We start from the raw sequence: 17945 nt of genomic DNA, 5'->3' as shown, positions 1-17945 counted from the left end.
TAGCATCAATATTTTTCCCATGATGCTCTCTGGCTGTGAATCCTGGAACACCATAATCTCCAAAGGTTCACAAATGCAACTGAGCTAAACAATGATGGGTGAGATGTATAGCAGGTTTAAATGAACCATCAGGTTTGCACTGATGACATTTTGGACATCAGAAGTGTCATAATTCAGTGAGCACTTAAGAAAAAACAGACCCACAGTCATAGATTTAGGGATAGAAAGAAGCTTAGAAATTCCCTGGTTCAAGCACCTCAGGAAACTGAGGCCCAGAGAGGGGAAGATTTGACTGAGGTCACAAGGTAGCAAGTGACAGAACTTAGATTTGAACCCAAGTCTCCCGCTCCCATAGTCAGGGCTCTTTGCTATGCTGCCTCTTTGTATTAGCAGAAAGGGAGGTGGGTCAATCGTGTAATGAGAATGAAGCATGAGAAATGGACAGCCTGATGACTGCATAGGTGGTGGTGGTTGATAAGTCATTTCTGTCATGTCTGATTTTCTGTAGCCCCATTTGGGGTTTCCTTGGCAAAGATACTGGAGCAGTTCGCCATTTCCTTCTCCAACTCATTTTACAGGTGAGGAAATTGAGGCAAACAGGGTGAAGTGATTTGCCCAGGGTCACATAGCTAGGAAGTGTCTGAGACCAGATTTGAACTTGGGTCTTCTTGACTCCAGGCCCAGTGCTCTATCCACTGCACCAGCTCGTTGCATTTGTACCTGGGAAATATTCAAAGACCCAGACAAAGTTTCCAGTGCTTTGAACAGATATTCTATGGGTGATCTTCCTGGAAGGATGTAGACAAAATTCCTTGGGATAAGAAGAGCAATGTAGACTGTTGTTAGTGCCAACGGGAAGGAGGATTCACATCAAGGAGACCACAGAGCCATCAGAGTATCCAAATAGTGTCCCCCTCCCTTCCACACATTCACATGTGGTCTGTGCTGCCCTGGGGGTCTCTGGATCTTTTCCATGAACAGAAGTGGTCTCTCTAGATTGTAACCCCTTTGAGGGCAGAGCTTTTATACAGTGCTTGCTTAATGAATATTATCTGTGATGATGCCTCAACTTCATTGCTTGGTCTGCTGAGCCACACTTCCTCTTTAACCTTCATTTTCACTAGCTCTACACTAGCTGGGGTGAAGGGAGGAAGTGAAAAATTCTATGACCTCCATGTTTCATGCAGAAGAGATCTGAAGAATTGCCTTGTGTTGAACAATATGCCACTTACACAACAAAGATTTGGAATCAAGGACAAAAACCATCATCCTTGTTACCTGGCAGATAATAGATCAAGAGATGAATCTCAATCAATCTCTCTCTCTTTCTCTCTCTCTCTCTCTCTCTCTCTCTCTCTCTCTGTGTGTGTGTGTGTGTGTGTGTGTGTAGAGGGCAGTCAGAGTTGGTCCTCCCTAAGGTCCCTTCCAGATTTAAATCTCATAATCCCTCAAGAGAAGAGAATAAACCCTGGAAGTAGCAAAGTCAGCTGTTCACATGTTTAATATTTAGATGTAATATCATTCTCTGATACGAATGTCTGGGCAAACCTATGAATATCAATGGTCCAGTTATCTCACAGTCTTGGAGATGGGTGAATGGCTCTTTGGAATTAGAAAGAATAGTGAATAATTTGAACAGGGAGATGTGTGCAAGTACAAATTCATTTGAGAGACAGGGCTACCTTCAGTGCTGCCCCCATTTCCTTAACGATATCACAGGATTTTGTATAGAGTGGGGTTTGATATCAAAGTGGCCGATCATCAGCCTGCTACCTTTGGATGTTTGGGATGATTGGCAGTCAGAATGGATTTCCTTCTGCTCCATACAAGTCCTAAATCCCTATGGTACACTGGAGAAATTGGCAGTCACGACGGATTGTAATTTTTTTCCTTGTAAGTCAGACAAGCATCAATGGGAGGAAATAAAACTGTATTAAGATTGCTTAATGGAAATGGAAGATTTACTTGTATTCCTCAACTGAAACACATTGAGCAGTAGGGGCTTTTCTACCCGAGCTGGTGGCCTCAGGTGACTGAGACTTGGGAATAACCAGGAAGGTCAGAAAGAGGAGTTCAGTAAATGGGAATCTTATTCCCTGTAGACATTTGACTATATTGCCAAATCACTGAACAGTCTGCTGGGTTCATACTTGTGAGGGAACATCATTTTCCCCAGGCATTTCTCAAGGTGCAAGACACAATTCAATCATCACTAGTGGCAGAGGTCCAGATATATAGCAAGAGAAGGGAGAGATGGCCATGGGACACTTTTAGAATGAGACCCTCGGCTATCAGGAGTAATAGGAGAAATGGAGTGAGCGAGTCACATGCTTACAAGTCAATACATCTCCAAGGCCATATAATCACCGAGGTCCTGAAATCTGGGTACAGGATATGTTGAGGGGCAGACTCAAAGTTGAAGTGTGTGAAAGAATGGGAGGCTGTGTCTTGGACTTTATGGAATCTTCAGCACAGGGACAGGGGCTGGAGAGGAATCTCATTATATTTGTGTTTGAAATCTACTTCCCAGCTATGATTGAACCAAGAACATCGGAGCCTTCCCCTCACCCCCATTTCTCCAGAGAGCAGGACCTGTGATTTACATCATAATGGAACTTTATGATTTAATCAGATCTTCTCCAGCATAAGTAGATGCCTTGTCTTCCCATGTGGCCTTCGAGGACTCAGATTGGTCTGGGCCAATTTATAAAGAACTGAGAAGTTTGGGAACTCAGCCATGGTATAGGACAAAGGGGAGGAATAAATGAATGCATTATGAATGAATGCTTTCTGCCTGATCCCTTGGGCCCTTGCTCAGTTCTTTGGCTGTGCCCTGTGGCTCGGGCACAATCGATATCTGGCACTGGTCTTGAATTTATCCTGGCAGCAGACAATTACAGAAAATTGGGGTTGGAAGAAATCTCAGTTTATCTAATTGTTCTGTATTGGAACAGAAATCCTCTGTCCGGCACTGTCAACCAATAGCCATCCAGCTTCCACTTGATCTCCAGCGATGGGGAACCTTGAGCTTCCTGAGGCAGCTCACTTTACTTCCAGACTGCTCATATGACTCAAAAAGCAGTGCTGAAATCTTCTCTTTTTCTCTTCTACCCATTGCTCTCAGTCTGGCCCTCGGGGCCAAGAAGTTTAATTTGTATTACATACGATTGTCCTTCAGAGAGTTGGAGACGAAATCTTCCTCACCCCCTCCCGGTCTTTCTTTTCTTTAGGATATTCATCCGCATTTGTTTCATTCTCTCCTAATGTGGCATGAGGTCAGCATGGCCACCCTGGCATCCCTTCACCATCCTTGTTGCCCTACTCTACTTACTCTCCAGTTTGTCAAGATCCATCCTAAAATGGAGTATCCAGAACTGAATACAGTGTTCCATGTTGGACTCCGGGCTGGAGCGTTGAGGGTTTGGAGGAAAGTAGGGCCAGCTGTGCTCAGATCAAAACAGAGAATAGAGGCGCTCTTACCTCCCTTGTTCTGAACACTTGTCTCCATTAACACAACCTATATTTAGTACCCTCTGGAGAGGCAATATGGTGTATTGGGCAGAGTTGGTCTCTGAGTCAGGAAGGCCTAGCTGTGGAAACATGGGCAAGTCACTTGATTTCTTTCCACAGACAGAGTAGCAGCCAATCTCTGTTGGTAGAGGAAGTTTCGACACTTGAAGTTCCTTGCACCATTGAACTTGGGGGAGTATCCCCTGCTCTTCCTTCCCTTTACATCCCCCCCCAAAAAAAGATCTCATTTACTTTTTTGGCTGCCAGGTCATACTGTTGCCACATACCTTGCAAGCCTGCATTCCACTAAAATCATACTCGTTTCTGTCTAGCCATATCCCCCCCCCCCAATCCTGTGCTTACACGATCACTGTATTGAACCCAAGGGTATGTCTTTTAATTCATTCCTAAATGTTATCTTTTGAGGTTCAGCCCATTCTCCCTCCTTGCTGAGGTACTTTTTAGGTCCCTATTCTGACACCCAATGTTAGCTGTCCCTCCCAGCTTTATGTCATATACAAATTCAGTTAGGCCTTTGCCTGAGTTATTGATAAAAATATTGAACCAGACAGAGCCATAGAACGATTCCTGGGTACCCCTCTAGAGACTTCTCCATCTGACATTGTCTACTAAAGACAACTCATCTGTTCCAGTCCTTCCACCTATTCTGAATCCAATTAATTATAACCCCAAACCTCTCCATCTTGTCCACAAGAATTGAATGAAAGGTTTTTTCAAATAATTTGCTCAAATCCAAGTCTTCCTGTCTATCTAGGTACTTGGTTCCAGTTGACCTGGGACTTGATGTCTCTGGGTACTCTCTCAAATGCTTCCTCTAAAAAAAGGCAACTGGAAAAGCAGTAGCACTCGAATATCCGATTATTCCTTAATGTCCTCCATCATTTATCAAGTTTAAAATATTTAAAGGGAATGAAATTAAAAGAATTAAGAAACAACAGGCAGAAATAGCTCCGGGAATCACTCTTCTCCAGCAGCAGATTTTTTATCTAGGGGAAAAAAAACACACCCTCTCTCTACCCCCTCTCAATCCCCACCGACTGGGTTTGAGCAGAGATTCAAGGGAATCTGACCGTGCTGCATATGGCAAAGGAAGGAGAGAGGCAGTGGCATTTTGTCATTTTCCCAGGCAGCTTCCCCCCTCCCCACAACCCTCCCAATCCCAGGCAGCTCAGCTGGGGGTGGCATAAAGGGGCCCCTGCCCTAGAAAACACAGCCAGGCAGCACCAAGGACAGGGCTTTGCATCCAGAGGGCGCCAGAGAAATGTTCCTCACTATCCTGGCAAAGGGCTCACTGGGGAGCATGGATGTAGCAGCCATTTGGGGTTTCGAACAAAAATTGGGAGGGTCTTGAGGTTGCCAGAGCCAGCTGGAAGGGGAAGCGAGCCCCCAAAGCCCGACTGCCACAGTTGCTCCCTGGGCCAGGATCTATGGAGGGAGGAGGAGGGGCAAGCTTGTTTTGACTGAGATGGCTTTAGAAAAGGAGAAAAACAAGCCACCTCCACACACCTCGCCACGTGTCCTGCTCTAATGAAAATGCTTAAGTACTTATATACCATTTACTCATCCTCAAAGCACTTAGCAGACATTAACTAATTAATTGGCCCAGCACTCCAGTGAGGGAGGTACAGCATCCTGGTCTCTGTTTTCCAGAGCCAGCCGGCAAGCCTGGGGGCCAGAGATGGGACTGAAAGACTGGGGGTCCTCAGCCACGCTTCGGCCCCTCAACCCTCAGCCTTCTGAGCCAGGGGCCAAAGCCGTCTCCGGGGCCAGAAGGGCTCGGCCCACTCCTCCTCCTCCTATTAGACAATCCCCCCCCCCCCCGCCTCCTTACATTTTTATGGCTGCACTTAATAAATGAATAGGATGCATTCGATTGAAAGTAGGGAACTCTTTGCCCAAAAGACAGCCTTGCCTCGGTATTTAGGGAGAACCGCTGAGGCTATTTTCTATTTTGTATTCCATCTCCCTCGTGTCAGACTTCTACAGAGAGATCCAAGGCCCAAGCAGAATACATCAAGAGCAAGGATTATGGCAAGCTGAGGTCTTTAAGAATAGAGTGACTGACTTCTAGGCCCTCCCCATGCTAGTCTGGGAGATTACTGGGGAGTAGAGTGGGGCAGTGGGAGCTAGACTCCAGAGATCACTTAAAGATTTTGAGTGGCAGGGAGGGGGAACACTGGATGAGTCAGGGGATAGAATATTTGAGAACCCCTGGACGGGTAGCCCTGGGGAAAGGGATAATGAAGGACAGCTGGCCAAATGGAACCAAAAGGGAAGAAGAACGTTAGGAGTATTATGGGGAAGTGGCCAAAAAAAATTAGCACAAGATAGAAATGGTTTCTCCAAGTGCTTTTCATTTGTGAATCAGAAGCTCTGCTTTAGAAAGTTCTCCCTCCGGTCAAGAAAGTCTCTCTTCTGATGGCCACTTCTAGCTATGAAGTCCAGAAGCCATCCGGACAAAGGGCAGAAATTTCAAAGGACATCCCCCTGCATATACTCGCCTGCCTTATAAATGCTCTGTATCGAATCCTGGAAACAGAACTGACTTGCAGCTTTGGGGGATTAGGGGTTGTGGGAAGGGAGAAAGCACACTTTTGAACCTGCAGGGCATTCAATTCAATAAACATGGGCTGCAAACTTATTAAATACAGAGCTCTTGTCTAGGTGTGAGAGGGAAATAAAACTAATGAGGATGTGGCTACCAGAGGCAGCATAGTCCAGATCTAATAGCAGGAAAAGGTGGACTCAGATGCTACTTCAGACACTTACTAGCTGGGTGCTCCTGTGCAAGTAACTAAACATCATTGAGCCTCAGTTTACTTATTTGGAAAATGAGGCAGAGGGGTTTGATGCCCAACTGAGATCCTTTCCAGATCTCCGTCTTTCATCCTTTATGGAGCCCGAGATCTAACAGGCAGATAAGAAATGGAAATGAATGACGCCAGCACTGAGTGTTGTACACAGAAGATGTACGGGTTGCCGTAACCTAGCTCAGAAACTGCTGGTATCAAGAAAATTTCAATTTTCTCTATCCTCGCAGACCGAGAAGTTCTCCTACGATAGAAGTGAGGAGGGGGGAATATGAGTGAAGAGTGAGCAAGAAAGAAGAAGTGGGTGTTATCCAAGTTTCTAAGGAGAGGGAACATGGGTAGGAAGGGTCGAGTCATTCTGACCAGGAAAATCAGCCAATTTAGCAGATTGAGAGACAGAGCAAGGCTGGAGAATACCCAGGAGCCCAGAAAGATATTTGTTCATTTACGAATTGCTACAAAATGTCTTCCCCCGCCCACCCGCCCCCCTGTGCCTTCTTCATGCAGGGCTGACAAGCTTCAGCAGTTGCTGACACAAACAAAGTGGACCCAAGACTCGTACCATTCCCGCGATACAAAGAATTCAGAGGGAGGACAAATCCTACGTGATTATAGGGGCCGGGTGGGCTGAGGCTGGGGTGGGCATCTGAGAAGGACTGATGAAGGAAGGAGTATCAGAGCTGAGGCTTGAAGGCTGAGCAGGATTTGAAGTGAGTGATGCAGAAGAGTGGTCCGGTTATCGGCGCCATGTAAGCAAAGGAATAAAGGGGGGCAACCGTTGGGCTGGAGCCAGAAAGATAGGCCACGGCTGGTTTGTGGCCGGGGCTCTGATGGCGGACCCAGGACTCTGGAATTTATTGCATAATAATGAAGGACCACCGAAATCTTTTCTAGCAGGGAATGATGTAACTGTAACTTCATTTTCAAAGCAATCCTTGCCACAGGGAAGTCAAGAAATGTACTATTTGTATTCATTGGTAGGGCAGAAGGGAAGGGAACAAACATTGACAAAGTGCCTACTGTGCACTGGACGCTGTTCTGAGCACTTTGCAAACATTATCTCATTTGGTTCTTGTGACTACCCTGTGATGGTACTATTATTATTCTCATTTTACAGTCGAGGAAATTGAGGGAGAGGTTAAATGACTTGCCCAGGATCACATAGCTAGAGATTTCCAAGTCTGGATTTGAACTCAGATCTTTCTGACTCTGAACTCAGCACTCCATCTACTGGGACACCTAGTAAAGCTAATGTAATGCCAAGATAGTCACGGCATGCTTAGGCTGGATGGCACTGCTCTAGCAGCATATATGCCATCCTGGCGGGTAGGAGATGTTTTATTTTTACATCCTAGCCCCCGGGACAGTACCTGAACTTAATAGGTGCTCCATAAGCAGTCAGTGGATAAGGAGTAAGCAGCCTCACGTGTCCTGCTTGGAGTCAGTGGACTGGACTAAGGGAACACTTCAGGACCAATATTTGTGTAAACATTAAGAGACTACTATGTGTCAGGTACTGTGCCAATGAAGCACCGGTCATCAAATTCTAACTACTTCAGGGAAAGAAATGACAGCAGCATGCTTGGAGCTCTTGCGAAGGAAGGCAAGAGTGGCTCTGAGCCAGATCAAAGCAAGAACAACATCCACCTTTCTCAGAGGCAGGTTCTGGACTGGATGCACTCTCGAGGGCCACTCTGGCCATGGAAAGCAGACCAGCTCAGCCTGCTCTAGGAGGGCTCAATGGGTGACTCAGGAGAAGGCTCCAATCCATCCTGGGCTGCCTGTTTTCCATGTATTGCTCTAATCTCAGCAACACTTTCTCCCTGTGGGGGGCAGGGAAAAAGAGCGGGGGCTGAGGGTGGGGAATTGCTAGACAGATAATTATGCACATTAAAAAATTAACACAGAGCTACTGTAGGCTGTAATTGTGGCAACTAGAGAGATTCTTAAAGGCCTCTTTAATTCAGCGTCGCCTCTGAGGGAGAGACCCACATTGGCAAATGTGGCGAGCCCAGCTGTGGTTCAGTCAGGCAGGGGGCAAAGATTACGTCTGGGCAGGGAGAGAGAGCCCTGTGGCAGGAGGGACAAGGAGGGTGGTGAGTGGAATGGAGAAATGCCCAAAGTGCTGCTCATCTCCTGGGAGGATGTTGTGGAAGCTTCCCTCCCCTGTCCACGGCCCCCTCTGGGATTGTACAGCCCTCTAGTGCCAGTCCTTGGGGAAAGCCAAGATGCTTTCCTGAGACTTTGCGTTTTGGGGGTGGGGGAGGGGTGGAGCCATTGGTGAAAATGAAGGGAGTAGGGAGGGGAATCTTCTCCTGGAATGGCCCTGGAACTGCTGAAAGGCTCGACACTGGGACCAGGATGCTATCCTGCTTCACAGAGAGCTGTCAGCCCCGGGCAGGCCACATCTGGTGTCCAGGTCTGGGTGCCATATTTTAAGAAGGAAAACCAAAAGCTGAAAATACAGAAGGGAGGACTAGGTGGTATGATCTCCTGTCTTATGAGGAAGGAACCTGGAGAAGAGAAGATGTGATCTGTGTGTATGTGTGTGAGAGACAGAGACGGAAGAAACAGAGAGATGGAAAGAGAGAAGAAGAAGAAGAAGGAGGAGGAGGAGGAACAGGGGGGGAAAGAGAGAGAGAGTGTGTGTGTTGGGGGTGGGGATTGGTGGTATGAGCACTGTTTTTGAAGGGTTGTCATGTGCAAGAAGGATTATACTTGTTCTGTTGTGCCCCAGAGGGAAAAACGAGGTACAGTGAGTCAGTTACCCAGTCTATCGCTTGTCCATGATGCACAGTTAGATTGGCAACCCATAGTTACCCATTGGTATATGTACCACGGATAGATACTTGAAAAGAAGGTGGTTGGGATCAAAACTGAACAAGAGGGATCCAGTGGGCTGACTTGTCTTTGGGAAATTGTTAAGGTCTTTTAGTGATGTGCTCCCCTTCTCAATTTCTTCCAGAAACAAAGACCCATCTTTTTAATGACAATATTCTACCGGTGTTGTATGGTGGCAAGTCCCAGAATAAGAATCATCTCCCAGGAATTGAAAATGAATGTTGCCCAGAAGGCAAGAGAATGGCATATGATATGTCTCAATAAAGTGTAACACTTCCTAACAGGAATTACAAAAGAAGACTCCATTTTATTCCAGGATCCCATCAAAGAAATATATGAATGTCAAAGAATCTGGGCTGCTCATGTGATAAGACTTGCACACTGGGTGGGCTCCCTGTGGGGAGCATGAGAGGAGACTTAGACAGATTTTCTTGGGTAGGGCAGGAGGGAAAGAGTTGGAATCTTTACCCAAAGGCTATGGTGGGAGCTTTGGCAATCTGAATTATTCTGGAAGATCTGAGCTTGGTCTAGAACCTTGCAAAGTTTCCTGGAACACCTTAGAGTCTGTATTTTGGGATCATGAATCTAAGCTGTCTTGGACATGAGTGCTAGTCTGGACATGAAGCGCACTACCATTTCTGGTGATGGTGAGCTTCCTGACTTCCTGACCAGACTTTCTGGCTGGCTCAGAGACTCATCTGTTTCCAAGGCAGTTTTAGGAAAGCTATAACCTTAGCTTAAAGGTTTGGAGGTACAGGATAGACTGTCCCCATGGCCCCTCAGTTTATGCCTTTTGGCATAGATGATTTGGTGAAGGGGGTGCCCTTACTCACCTGTTTGGATTATGACCATCATACCACTGCCATGCCTGGGCTAGGCTCTTCAAAGCTCTACCGGCCTCTTTCCTTTTCTCTGGTGGAAGTGCCCTGTGTGATCAGTTCTCGGCACTGGGGGAGTCCCCAGTGAGCCATGTGTGATACTCACCTGCAAGTCTTTCTGTCTCCAGGCCCCCACAAGCTTCTACTCTTCCTCCTTCCCATGATGACGAGCACTTGGGCCAGGAGAGTCTTGGGCCAACAAGCCTGCACTAGGCCCTGCCTTTTCCTATACCATTGTCATCTTTTCTCATCATGACTACTCCATAGTCATAGTCACTGTGGGCACCAAGTTTAGCTAATAGTGATAAGGAGTCAAGTCCTATCTAGTCCTCGTTTCCTACAAACCTGTGACTGATATCACTGACCGTGATGGCTGGCGAGATGTGGGGTTTGTTATTGGGTAGTTTGATACAACTTAGTTCCATCTTCTATATATGAAGCTTCTCTTAGTCCTCCCATCATAAAAATCACTCTGGCAAATTTAAACATACCTTCTCTTTGCCCATCTGTATACGTGTTGCCTGCCCCCAGAAGAACCTACGCTGTTCGAGAGCAGGGTCTATTCATTCAGCAGGGTCTTTGTCTCTCTGGGGCCAAACATGGGTCTTGGCCCATAGTGGGCTCCTGGTCTTTGTTGGATTGAATCTCATTCGGGCTTCCCATACTGTAGAGCGAAGTCAAGTGCTCAGAGAGGTGAAGGCAGCTGTCTTTATTTATTATACCACATGTTCATGACAGGGCTAGCTATCCGGGGCTTTCAACTATACCCCAACACTGCCTTCCCTGCCCTCCTCCCTGAACTGGAAAACACAAGCAGCAGTCTCTCTGGTGTTTCCATGCTAATCAGGTACTAATTTTCCACCCCCAGGAAGAGGCATGCAGGCTAGGACTTTGGCTGCACCCAGGGGACTGGAATCCTGTTGGGGGGCAGCAAGGTCCCATCTCTACTGGGAGGTTCCTCTGAGCCGCTGTACAGAACATTCAGTACTCCAGCCTTGATGGTAACTCTCCAATTTAATTCTCGGTGGTGTTTATCAGGTACCTTATGGGCTGTGAGCGGTCCATTGTTGGCATGTTGCTGCCTGGTGACATGCCACTATGGAAATTGGATGAGGCCTCCTGGGGACCCTACTACATAAATATTTTAAGATACAACAAAAGGAACGATGCAGTTAATGTGGGATTGATTGATAACGATTGAGGGTTGACAGAAAAACACTGATTGTGAAGGGGAGGAGAGATCTCAACAGTTAGGGGAAGTGTCTATAGTGAGAATGGGATCTCTTAGACGGGCACAGGAAGAATCTCTAGAGAGAGAGAGAGAAGTTCTAGACAAGGAATTCTTAGGAAGAGGTGGGATCTCTACAGGGCCTGCCCTGAACTGAAGTTAAAGAGTTGGTGGAGATCTAGGGCTCTCCAAGGTTGGTGACTTGTCTGTTTCCAGTGCCAAGCTGCAGTGTCCTTTAAGGCCTATCTCCACTCCTCCGGTAGGACACCTGATGCCCTCCGAGCACAAATGCATACTCCCACAGGTCTTGGTCAGCATGCAACAGCAATGGCAGGCAAGGGTTTTGCTTCTACCCCCGGACCTTTTCCACCGTACCCAGTGAGATTGTCACAGTGGGCTGGGCTGAGCTGCTTCGGTCTTTTCTCCAAGAGGGTGCTAACCAACATGGAGATGGAGATCCCCCAGGGTGTTTGATTTGCCATTAAAAATGATTTTGCCGATACCAGCTCATTGTCCCTCAGAAGCATCACATATGCAAAGATATGGAGGCAGGAATCTGTAAGGAGAACTAGGTCCTCTGTTTTTTAGCAAGTATCGGGGATCAGCAGAACTTAGAGGTGGACACTTCCTTGGAGGCATCTGGATATGATAAGTGCCTGGCTTTGCTTCTAAGTTTGCCAAATGTTTCCCAGACGTTCCTTCATTCGATCCTCATAGACCCCTTTACTCCAGGTATTGGTATCCTTTGTTTACAACTGAGGAAACTGAGGTTCAGGTATAAGAAGTAACTGGCTCAGAATCACATAGTTGGGAAATGTCCAAGATGATCTCAGAAATCTCAGGTCTTCCTCATTTCACGTCTGCTGCTTTCACCCCTAGCCTACTCTTTCCCTCCTGCATAGAGAGTCAATGAAAGGTCATGGATGGAGATGGTGATTGGAGAGCCAGTCATCCGGTAAAGGTGAGAGTTGAAAGCATGTAGGAGGATGTGATTTCCAGAGGGGCAAAGCTATAAGATCAATGACTGCTCCTTCAGGGATCTCCAGTGTCAGAGGGTAAAAGCCAGCCAGAGTGGGGCTGAGCAGCGATGCCTACTGTGCTTTACTGTAAAAGGGGACAGAAATTCTCACCTCTGGCTGGTTGGAAATGCCCTTTCTTCAATGCTGTGATCACAACCTGACCTTCTGTCTTTGCTCTTCACTTGGCCATTCCCTGGGACCACCCATTTATCACTAGGATTCTGAGGGAACCACACATTCCACTTTCTCTCAATTCCAAGATTTAGTGAAGTTCAACCAATTACTCCTTAGAATGTAGACTCTGAGACCCAGTCTTGCCCAGAGGTTTCTGACCCCTGTATCCCTTCCTTCTGCTGCTTCTGTGTCTGCTTCAAGGACACAGGAACTTTAGCTCTCCCCTCCCCTGTGGCCAGTATACAAGGGCCTGTGGGGGGGGGGGCAACCAAGAGGGTGGGATCATCTTGGCTTCCATATAATGGCAGGTGGTCAGTGCCCTTCTGTGGGAATTCAGAGTAGAGAGCCAGAGTTATGGGATGAGTAATCAAGAACTGATTCCAGTTTGGGTTCTCATATCTGTAGCCCTTGCTAGTTCCCAAGTGTCCATTTGCACATATTGTCATCCAGCCCTGCAGCCCTGTGAACGCATGTCATGCCATGTTTCTGGGCTCTCTCTACACCCGCACCCTGCCTCTCAGGGTGGACTTCCTGCTGAAAGCCCGTGGATTGGAGCATCTCCAATCTGAGCCATGGTCTTCCTTGCAGTCCTAGGCTGAGGCTCCCTGGGCCTCCCACCCCTCACTGCTCTGCTGGCTTCTGGGAGCCCTTTTCGGGTGGAGAATGGAGCGTGCTTAATCATCTGGCCCTATGAACTGCTCATGAGCTCAGGCTGATACCTCCATTTGTGTCACTTGCGAATCATTGGGGCACCTAATTCCAGTGGCAAGTTGATGCCTATTAATTGAGATGCAGTCAATCATTTTCCCCTCTGCCAGAGGAAAAATAGAAAATTACTTTAGTCTCAGGTTTCCTTTTTTGTGTGAGAGGCAGGCTTCCGGCAAGATTTTTTCCGCAAGAGAGAAAAATAACCTCTGTCTAAAGTCCTGATGTGATCCTTGGTTTCTGAGAAGGCATTCCTTAAAGTCACTGACTACTTGGCTAAGGAAGGGATCCAGGATTTCACCCACACGAGGAGTGTTTGCGGGAGACAGGGGTTCTCCTCTTCCCATTAGGAGGAGTGGCTGGTCACAAGGAGAGCAACAGATAATAGGGTGGCTTTAGAGTCAGAGTACCTGGGTCACACTCGACCTGGGATTACCACTGTGTGGGATTTGGGACAAGTCACATGGTCTACCTGGATCCCAGTTTCCTCAGCTGGAAAATGAAAGGAAATAGAGCCTAGACAACTTCTCACATTCTGTGGTTCTGGGATCCCGTGCTCATCTCTCGGCCCTGGCTGGCTTCAGGAAGTTGGCCGTATTTCCTCCTTCTGAGCCTTGAAGAGTAGAAGGCCTGAATTCTTAGCTCATGGGAACTTGTGATTTCCTTTCCAAGTGGAGAGCTTGGGGGCTTTACCAACTGTATACTTGAGCCAAGTGAGATAATGTATATAAAGCACTGGAAAGGCCTTAAAGCCCTGTATCACTGGGATGTCTTTGCTACTAATTATGACTATGAGGAATCCATCACGGGATGAGAATCGCTTCACAGTGCAGAGCTGCAGAGTGCTCAGACTTGGAGACCTTTCATTCCTGCTCTGATTTGGCTTAATATATACTTTCTTGTTTCAGGGGTTCATGAAATAGCCTAAGATCAGAAAACTGGGGTCTGATTTTCTTGTTGGTCTATCTCCCTTATGTTTGAATATCTGAATCCAAATAGAAAAAGAGAAAAAAAAATAACATCTCTTGGTTTCCTTTTAGAAATAAAAAGAGGATCAGGGACCATGTACCCGCTATAAGAAAGTTAAAGTTGTTTGCCAAGGTTCAAAATGAGAGCAGAAAATTAATTTTGTTTCCTATCCCATTATCCAACAGCTAGCTCCCATTACCCCTCCTGCTAGTGTCAGAACCTCTTCCCTGCACCAACTTCCCCTCACTCCAATCCAGCCATCATATGCACAACAGGAAGGATTCTTTTTCCCACAGCATCTTTCACATTGTGTCATCCCCCCCTTCCCCCAGCTGGGAGCTCTGCAGGACATCCTGCCCAAGTCAAATGACAACACCTCCCTGTGGGGATCAATACAAGGATCTGAACAAATGATTTTTGTGAACCAGTTGGGGGTATCTGGCTCGGAAATCAAGGCAGGGCTAGCCAAGGTGACATGGTTTTATTCTTTGTGCCCAAACGCTTGCTTCCTGCCATTATGGATAGAGCTTCAGAGGAGCTGGGGGAGGGTCTCTTTGTTTTCTATAATATGCCAATTTCCCCTGCCATTTTCCAGGCTGACTCAGCTCATCTATGGAACAACAGAATATTGAGTGTTCCAGTCACGAAGTGGCCAAGGGGTCCCTTCTCTTCCATTTTTTGTTTGTGTAACCCACGGCATGTTTTGCCTTGTCTGGGTCACGGGCTAGCTGACCTGCAAGGTCACTTTGTTGTTCTCCACTTCTAAGTGTCTATGGCTGGATGGACAGGACACGGCGTACTTCCCAGCTCTCCCCAGAGCAGAGCTTTGTTTGTCTTTTTTAGGGCAGAACACTTCAAAAAGCTGGAGTGGCTGGGCTTTGTCAGTGCTGCACTCCCCAAAAGCCTACTCTTCTTTTTTTTTAAATGCTGTGTCCTCTGGCTTAATGTCACACAGCTCCAGTGTTCAGTAGTGACGTTTCCATCTATACTCTAGCACCTCTACCCTTACCAGAAAATCTTGCCAAATGCTGCTGAGGAAGCAGATAGACTTTGTCATTGGAAACTTCCTAGATGAAAAACTCCAACCAAACAAACTTCAGGACAGTCCTTAAAAGTCTAAAATCAGGATGACCCCGCCCAAGTTGTGAGGAACCCATCTGGTTCCCACAAGATGTTGCTGTTGTTCGGCCGTGTCCTATCTTCATGCGTGCTAGACCCTCCCACCCTCCTCTGTCTGCTGAAGTCTGTCTGAGCTCACATTTGTTGTTCCCGTGATTCTATATGTCCATCTCATCTGCCATCTCCTTTTCCTTTTGCTTCCAATCTGTCCCAACATCCATCTTCTCATTATGTGGCTAAAGCTTCTGCTTTGGTATTTGACCTTCCAGAGAATAGCCAGAATTCATTTCTGTAGGTATTAACTGATTTGACCACCTTGCTGTCCAAGGGACTCTGAAGAAGAGGTGCATAGAGTCAGTTCTCCATTATCCACAGTTCGGTTGAGAGTCTTTCACAGTTCCAGCAACACTGGAGTTCTCAAAGCCAGAGGGAAAAAAATAGGAAGGTGCTCTCCCAACCACCTGGAGTGGCGAAGGAGAACTCAATCCCTTCTCTCCGAAGCTTTGCCAAAGTCCTTTAAGTGGTTCCTTTGACCTCCTTACTTTTCAAAATGAGAACAATGGGGAAGGCTGGGAAAGAAAAGCCAGCATGTTTACTCACGTGTGGCATTTCTGCCACAGAGAAATAACAGTCCATAATTCTGAAATGATTTAAAGCTTATTTCTATTGTACCAATTAAACAGATGGGAAAAAATGGAGGCTCCTGGGAAATGATGTAAGATCATAAAAGTCTAGAAAGTGGCAGATCTAGGACCGTGAGCCCAAGTCTCCCGAGCTCTAGGAAAGTATTCTTTTCACAATTCCTTTTGAACAATATGGCTGTGGAAAAGTCATTTGCTTTCTCTGTGTCTGAATTTTCCCTTCTGTAAAAGAACACTTTCCTTTTACTAAAGATACCTTTGCTGTCAATTTCACATGGTTGTTGTAATCACTTTGAAACCTTAATGGGAATCCAAGATGAGAGCTGTTTGTATTTTTGCACTCCTAGAATTTTGTGAGATTGTGATAGCCAGGGGAAGAAAATCATTTATGGTTGGAGACAGGGATTGTTCTGTTTTCATCTTTGTTTCCCAAGGTGTTGTGTAATACTTTGGCACACAGTAGGTGCTTAATAATGCTTATTAGATTGTATTGGATAGGATGGGCTCTAGCTTACAGGACTACCCTGAGACTCAAATTAGACAGTTCTATATAACATCAACAGCTATTATTACCTTTTTTTACATAATAGTATTTTTTCAATTACATGTAAAGATAGTTTTCCACATTCATTTTTGTAAGATTTTGAATTCTAATTGTATTCTCCCTCCCTCCTTTACTTCCCTCCTCCCCAAGCCAGCAAGCAATCTGATATAGATTATATGTGTACAATACATTTAAACACATTTCCATATTAATCATGTTGTGAAAGAAAAATCAAAGCAAAAGGGGAAAACCCTGAGAAAGAAAAAGCAAAAAAAGTGAAAACGGTATGCTTCAATCTGCGTTCTGTCTCCACAGTTCTTTCTCTGGATGCAGATGGCATTTTCCATCCTGAGTCTGTTGGAATTGTCTTGGATCATCACTGTATTTCTGAGAAGAGCTAAGTCCATCATAGTTGATGATGATATAATCTTATTGTTGCTGTGCACAATGTCCTCCTGGTTCTGCTCTCTTCATTCAGTATCACTTTCTAAGTCTCTCCAGGTCTTTCTGAAATCAGCCTGCTCATCATTTCTTAGAGAACAATAATATTCCTTCACATTCATATACCATAATTTATTCAGCCATTCCCCAACTGAACGACATCTACTCAGTTTCTGCTGCTACAGACACTTTTGCACATGTGGGTCCTGTTCCTCTTTTATGATCTCTTTGAGATACAGACCCAGTATCAAAGGCCTGATACAGAGCCAGATCAAAGATTGTTAGCTCTCGGAATGGTTCCAAATTGCTGTCCAGAATGGTTAGATCAATTCACAACTCTACCGACAATGTATTAGTGTCACAGTTTTCCCACATCCCCTCCAACCTTTATCATTTTCTTTTTTCCTATCAGTTTAGCCAATCTGATAGGCATGAGATGGTACCTCAGAGTTGTTTTAATTAGCATTCCTCTAATCAACAATAATTTAAAGCATTTTTTCATATGACTAGAAATGGCTTTAATTTCTTCATCTGAATATCATAACAGATGTCATGATCATAGTTTGTCCTGAACTTAGGCAAGTTAGGACAAAGGGAGTCATGACTAGTAGAGTAAGACCTGCAGAGAAAGTGTGAGGCCATCTCGGGGAGGCCCCAGTATGGGGGATAAGGGGCCTGGTAGCAGCTGCCATGGCCAACTAGGTAAGGATGAAAATGCTAACTGCCTGAATATTGAGGATGGGGCCAGGAGGCCGACAGATGGATAGAATCTGACTTGACCTTGTTCACCTATAAGATGGCAATGAGAAAATGATTCTGGTACTACTAGGAGGTGACATTCAGTTTATTTAAGAAACAAGGGTGTGTGTGTGTGTGTGTGTGTGTGTGTGTGTGTGTGTGTGTTGGGGAGCATGCCCAAAATAGAATGAACTAAGAGAATCTCAGGTCTCTAGAAGGATCTAAAGTCCCCTTACTGGGATGGGGTGGGGTGGGGCAGTTATTTATTCTGTTGGCTCATAGAAGCCAGCCCCAGGTCTGTGTAAAT

General features: G+C 46.0%; 1 long non-coding RNA gene across 1 annotated transcript in view; it reads left to right on the top strand.

Moving 5' to 3' along the window:
- LOC111721593 overlaps window positions 1–9801 on the top strand; it is a 59561-nt gene extending 49760 nt beyond the window's left edge. The window contains exon 4 of the long non-coding RNA XR_004230508.1: window positions 9307–9801. This is a non-coding gene — a long non-coding RNA (uncharacterized LOC111721593). The remainder of the gene's footprint in view (window positions 1–9306) is intronic.
- The last annotated feature ends 8144 nt before the right edge of the window (window positions 9802–17945 follow it).

This window comes from Sarcophilus harrisii, chromosome X (assembly GCF_902635505.1).
Source record: "Sarcophilus harrisii chromosome X, mSarHar1.11, whole genome shotgun sequence".
NCBI lineage: Eukaryota > Metazoa > Chordata > Mammalia > Dasyuromorphia > Dasyuridae > Sarcophilus > Sarcophilus harrisii.
Note: the sequence above shows the minus strand (reverse complement) of the source record. Positions and strands in the feature narration are given on the sequence as shown.